This window comes from Onychomys torridus, chromosome X, assembly GCF_903995425.1.
Source record: "Onychomys torridus chromosome X, mOncTor1.1, whole genome shotgun sequence".
Lineage (NCBI taxonomy): Eukaryota > Metazoa > Chordata > Mammalia > Rodentia > Cricetidae > Onychomys > Onychomys torridus.
In genome coordinates this window covers 41,889,024-41,895,252 of record NC_050466.1, presented here as the reverse complement: position 1 = coordinate 41,895,252, position 6,229 = coordinate 41,889,024, and positions in this window count along the sequence as shown.

Genomic DNA, 6,229 nt, shown 5'->3' with positions numbered 1-6,229 from the left:
ACAGCACAGTGTCCAGGAGGTTGACAATCTTTCTCAAAGACATGTCAGCTATAGATGTTCACAATTGGATTTCAAACATCTCTCTTGCTGGAGTAAGTCTCTTCTGCTCCAAAATTTGCTCTTTGTTTGACCTATCTTTTACTGAACTTCATTTATTACAATTAGTCCTATGTTGCTGTCACTATAAAAGGCTGGCAGTAACCGGAAAGCATGGCTATATGTCTCTTGCTATAGTCAGCTATCTATTCTATGTATTGTTGAGTCTGTTTGTTTTTCCAGAGTAGCCACTCAATGTTTTTATTTTGTTTTGTTTTACTGAATAAATGCCACTGATGGGCAATTGCAATTATACTGAATTGCTATCATTCCTTTTCCTTACAATTATGTCACCTCACCATTTATAACATAGTCTTGTGGAATGTAATTTTGTTTGTTTTGTTGTTGTTAAACAACTGCTTGTTACATGCTAATTTTTCCCTTAATTTGTTAACAAAACCCTTAGAAATCATTTTTTAAACTTTTCGCTGAAACTCAAACATTGTTTTTCTGTTTAAGAATTTATTTTAATGGTAAATTAAATTTTTAAAATTTATTGTATTTGTGTTTTAATTTTACACATCAGCCATGGGTTCCCCTGTCCTCCCCACTCCCGCCCCCATCCCCACCTTCCCCCCCAGCCCCTCCCCTCCATTCCCATCTCCACCAGGGCCAAGACTCCCCTGGGGATTCATTTAAATCTGGTAGATTCAGTACAGACAGGTCCAGTCCCCTCCTTCCAGGCTGAGCAAAGTGTCCCTGCATAAGCCCCAGGTTCCAAACAGCCAGCTCATGCAATAAGGGCAGGTACCCGTCCCACAGCCTGGATGCCTCCCAAACAGTTCAAGCTATTCAATTGTCTCACTAATCCAGAGGGCCTGATCCAGCTGGGGACTCCACAGCCTTTGGTTCATAATTCATGTGCTTCCATTTGTTTGGCTATTTGTCCCTGTGCTTTTTCAATCTTGGTCTCAACAATTCATGTTCTTACAGTCCCTCCTCTTTCTTGACAACTGGACACCTGGAGCTCCACCTGGGGCCTGGCCGAGGATCTCTGCATCCACTTCCATCAGTTATTGGATGAGAGTTCCAGCATGACCTTTAGGGTGTTTGACCATCTGATCACCAGACTAGGTCAGATCAGGCTTTTTCTCGACCATTGCCAGCGGTCTACAGACTATGTATCATGGTGGATTTCTGGGGACCTCTCCAGCACTCAGCCTATTCCTGTTTTCCTGTAATCATTTATGATCTGTTATTCCTTGTTCTCCCTTTCTGTTCTTGATCCAGCTGGGATCTCCTGCTCCCCTAAGCTTTCTTTCCCTCAAATCTTGCCCTTCATTACTCCCACTGACTTCCAGGTTGTTCATGTAGATCTCATCCATTTCTCTGTCATTGGGCGGTCCTTGTGTCTTTCCTAGGGTCCCGTTTTCTAGGTAGCCTCCCTGGAGTTGTGTAGCAGTCTAGTCATCTTTGTTTTACATCTAGTATCTTACTATGAGTGAGTACATACCATGTTTGTCCTTCTGAGTCTGAGTTACCTCACTCAGGATGATTTTTTCTAGATCCATCCATTTGCCTGCAAACCTCATGTTGTCATTGTTTTTCTCTGCTGAGTAGGACTCCATTGTGTATATGTACCATATTTTCTTTATCCATTCTTCAGTTGAAGGGCATCTAGGTTGTTTCCAGGTTCTGGCTATTGCAAACAGTGCTTATATAAACATAGCTGAGCAAATGCCTTGGGATACGATTGAGGATTGGCAATTTAGCTCAATGGTAGAGCACTTGCCTAGCAAGCACAAGGCCCTGGGTTTGATCCTCAGCTCAAATAAAAAATGAACTACTAGGTAAATTAATTTTTATGATAGTAAAACAATCTAATGTATAATCTTCTATCCCAGAGCCTCCATCCAGCTCCCTTTGAGACAGTAAGTTACATTGCATGTCTACTGCTGCCACAGTACCCCTACAAAATCCAAAAAACAAAAACAAAAACAAAAAATCAGTATCATTAGTCTGGACTAGAATACTTGAGAGTTATATGTTACTATAGTATTTTTATGTTGTTATGGATTTAATTTATTATACTTAGATTAAGTCATTTAATTTTTTTATTTCATTCCTTTTGCTTTTCCAATATATTCATATTCTTTTGTGTGTGTACATATTCTGGCGTGTCTGAAGTTAAGTGTGTCGAGGTGTCCATGCTTGTATATAAAGACCAGGAAACAACTTTGAGTACTGTTCTTCAAATATTGCCTGCTAAAATTTCCTCTTTAAAAATATTGTTAATTTAAACTTTTATTTTTATATGTACTGGTGTTTTGCCTGCATATGCATGTCTGTGCACCAATTATCTTGCAGAGGCCAGAGAGGAATTAGATCCTCTGGAACTAAAATTATAGACAGTTGAAAGCTTCTGCATAGATTCTGGCAAATAAGCCTGGGTCCTCTGCAACTGTAGCCTAGACTTTTAAACACTGAGCCATCTTTCAGTCTCATAATTCTCAATACTGTATCACTCAAGAAGGACTTGACATTAATTATAACAAAAGGTATTTCATCTTTTCCTTGAAATAAGTCACTCATTTTTAATTAAAAACTGTTTTGAAATATATTTCTATTTTGACAGGATTAGAACTATATTGTTAATATATTCTTGATGTTTTCTCTTTGAGAATTCTATATATAAATATAATGCATTTTGATCATATGTGCCCCATTGTCCTCCCAGCTCCTCTAGCTTCTCTCAGGTTTACCCACAAACATTTCTCTCTCAAACTGATGTTTTCTCCTTTTTGTTATGTATAAGCAATACATATAATTATGAATAAACAATATATGACTACATATATATGTACATATATATGTATATTTTATATAGCACCTTCTTGATAAAACAAAACAAAACACTCCATCTTTCAAGAAAGCTCCTTAAAGCACCAGGTGTTCTAAGGGAAGTTTAAAATCTTCCGTCCTTCAGAGGCATTCACCAAATTCAGGAAGTAAACAATAAAAAAGGATTAAGGACATCACTGAAAGGGACCAGATTCAATAGGCTGCTCTCTCCCCAAGTGCATATAAGGAGTATGGACTACTGAGAGACACTCTCAGATCAGTCAAGCTATCTAGAAAACCCTCAGACCAGCTGAACTGCCTGGAAGAGATACTGACCAGCTTAGCTGTAAAATGGCAAAAAACAGAGAAGCTGCATGGAAAAGATACTTTCAAAACTCTTGAGCTACTTGCAAGTTGTACAGTGAGTTTTAAGTTTCCAGCTGTCCTGAAATGTCTGTCGCCTGTACTGAGAGTGTGTTTTTGGTGATGTAGCTGTCTTTGAGTCATTTCTACTCCTGTAAGTAGTTCCAAATAACTAATTGGTGGTGTTTTTACTTTGGTCTGTCATTAGTTTCCAGTCTGGGATGAATAGATATTAGTTCTTTTTTTGTCTTCCCAGGAAGAGTAGTGAAACTCTGTGTGTGTGTGTGTGTGTGTGTGTGTGTGTGTGTGTGTGTGTGTGTATTGTATATACACTATTGAGCACAATTACAGTTTCCAGAGGTGTGTGGTTGTTGGGCATGAAAAACCTGTCAATGGAGTTTGTCTCTGAATTAAACTGACTTTCCTTCCCTCAGCAGCTGTCTATTGCCTGTAGCTCCTCAGCTAGAGTTGAGGTTCTGTCATCTTTCTCAGCCCATGCTGGAATACTGGCTGATGTGATGTAGTACTGTTAATTAATGGGGATTGCACTTCCTTAACATGAAATTCTTAGCACTCAGAAATAAAAAGAAAAACTCTTTAATAGCTTGCAGCTGTAGCCTCTAACTATTGCTTAAAAAGACCCTTCCCTGAGGAGAAATATTTCAAGGATTATAAAGAGATAGGTCTTATCATGATCTGGCCTATATGACCATTCTAGGATTATCTTTCATCCCCACCCTAAGGTAAATTTTGCCCAGAGCTAAGCAAGTTTTACAGAAGCTGAAATTTGCAGGTTTCTTATAAAGACAGTTTTATCCTAAACAAACAGATTCTGCTTCCTCTGTTCTTTTCCATAAAAAGAAGGTCTACAAAAGCAAAAGTCAGGTGTAGCTGGAGACCTTCTCTCCAGCCCCCGCCAAGCCCTGTTAGTCCAACAACCCATTTATAAAATAAACACACAGACACTTAAATTATTTAAACTGCTTGGCCATTAGCTCAGGCCTACCATTGTCTACTCTTACTCTTATATTTAGCCCATTTCCATTAATCTATACTTTTGCCACGTGGCTCATGGCTTACTAGTACCTTACATCTTTCTTGTCAGGGTGGCGGCTGGCAGTGTCTCCCCCTCCACCCTCCTGTTTCCCGAATTCTTTTCTCTGCTTTTCCTGCCTATACTCCCTGCCTGGCTACTGGCCAATTAGAATTTTATTTACACAGAGCGATATCCACAGCAGTTAGGAGTTTGATTTTACCCGTTGCCTCACACCTTTTTTCCTTCTGTTTTCCTATGTCACCTAATATTTCCTAAAGAAGCTTGTTACTCTCATTTAATTAATATTACAGCTTGCTATTCCCCTTTTCTACTTTAGAGCAGGCAACCATATCTGTTAAGAGTTGATGGGTACAACATCCCTGTCTTGTCCAGAAGATAAAATTTAGCAGTGAACCTCCTCCTGTCCTCTGCCTCTTATGATATTTCTGCCCCTTTGTCCACGATATTCTCTGAACTTAAGTGTAGGCATTTTGTTACTGATGTCAACTCTCAACTTTTACTAGCTGTGAAAAGAAACTTCTTTGATGATGGCTGAGATATTCACTAACCAAGAAAGCCAAGAGATGCAGTTGGGTCTGAGTTCCACTTTGTTTTCAAAGACAGGGTTTCTCATTGGTCTTAATATTAGCAAGCTCAAGGATCCAACCATATCTGATTTCCAAGCTCTGGGACTACAAGTTATCTCCTCCAAGCTCAGTTTTTTTTTTTTTTTTTTTTTTTTTGTTTTTTTTAACATGGGTACTGGAGATTTAACTTGTACTCACATGGGAAACACTTTACCACTTGAGCTATTTCTCCAGGGGACCAAAACTCATCACTGATGGCTGGTTTTTTTATTTTGTTTTGTTTTGTTTTTTTATCTCTGATCTGGTCCAGGAGTTGACCTTTCAGTTAAGTGGGAAAAAGGAAAACATTTCTGAATATTTAAATTAAACCAATCAAAAAAAAATACTTAACTAGTTAACTAAGGCCATATTTTGTGTGGTATCATCAAGGTTGCAGATATTTATTTATCATTACTATAGAAATAACTAAATGTATGTGTGTTTGAAGACACGTGAACTCAGCTTCTTCTATGGTATTCCCACTTTTATGATGTGTATCAGCTCAAAACGTTGCCCCAGTTCTTAGAAACAAGCTGTTCTGATTCTTCTGTCTCTCCAACTCAGCAAATGCCTTGGGTAAGTACCATGAATTATAGGATCTTGGAATGACCAGGTTTCCAAACATTGTATATAGGTGGTCATAAAAAAAATGGATGCTTTGATCTCTCAGGGGTATCTTTTTAGTACATTAAGATGATCTGTTATCTTCAATATTTAATTAATTGCTAATGAGGGACTTTAATTGGTGTGAATTAAGTAGACATTTATCACAAGATCAAGTATATTTTTTCATTTATTTTTGAAATTAAAATATAATTGTATTGTTTACCATTTTCCCTTTACTCCCTTCAACCTAGCTGATATATTTTTTTCTACTTACTTCTTTGAAGAATATCAAAAGAAAAATACAAAGAATATCAGATTCATCAAATGCATTGTCTGGTCATTCAGCCAGCATGATCCTTACCAGATGTCACAGGCTATTTTAGAATAGTTAAGGAAATAAACTTAACTGTAAAGATGTATCATGTCCTTTAGGTAATGATTTAACTGTATTTGTTGACCAATTGATCTTACTCCCGTATGTTATGAACCAACTAAACACATGGGACCAGAACATAATGGAAAGAAATCCACTGATCTAGGAAACATAAGAATCAACTTCATTAATTATTGTCTGTCCAACTTTAGTCATGGCTCATTTTGCCAGAATTTTCTATTTTACCACCTATAAATTTAAATTATTGGACTGAAGTTTCAGATTATCTGGTATCCCAAACTTATTACTCCTCTATATAATTTAGTTCCATCCAGAAATCTTGCAGGT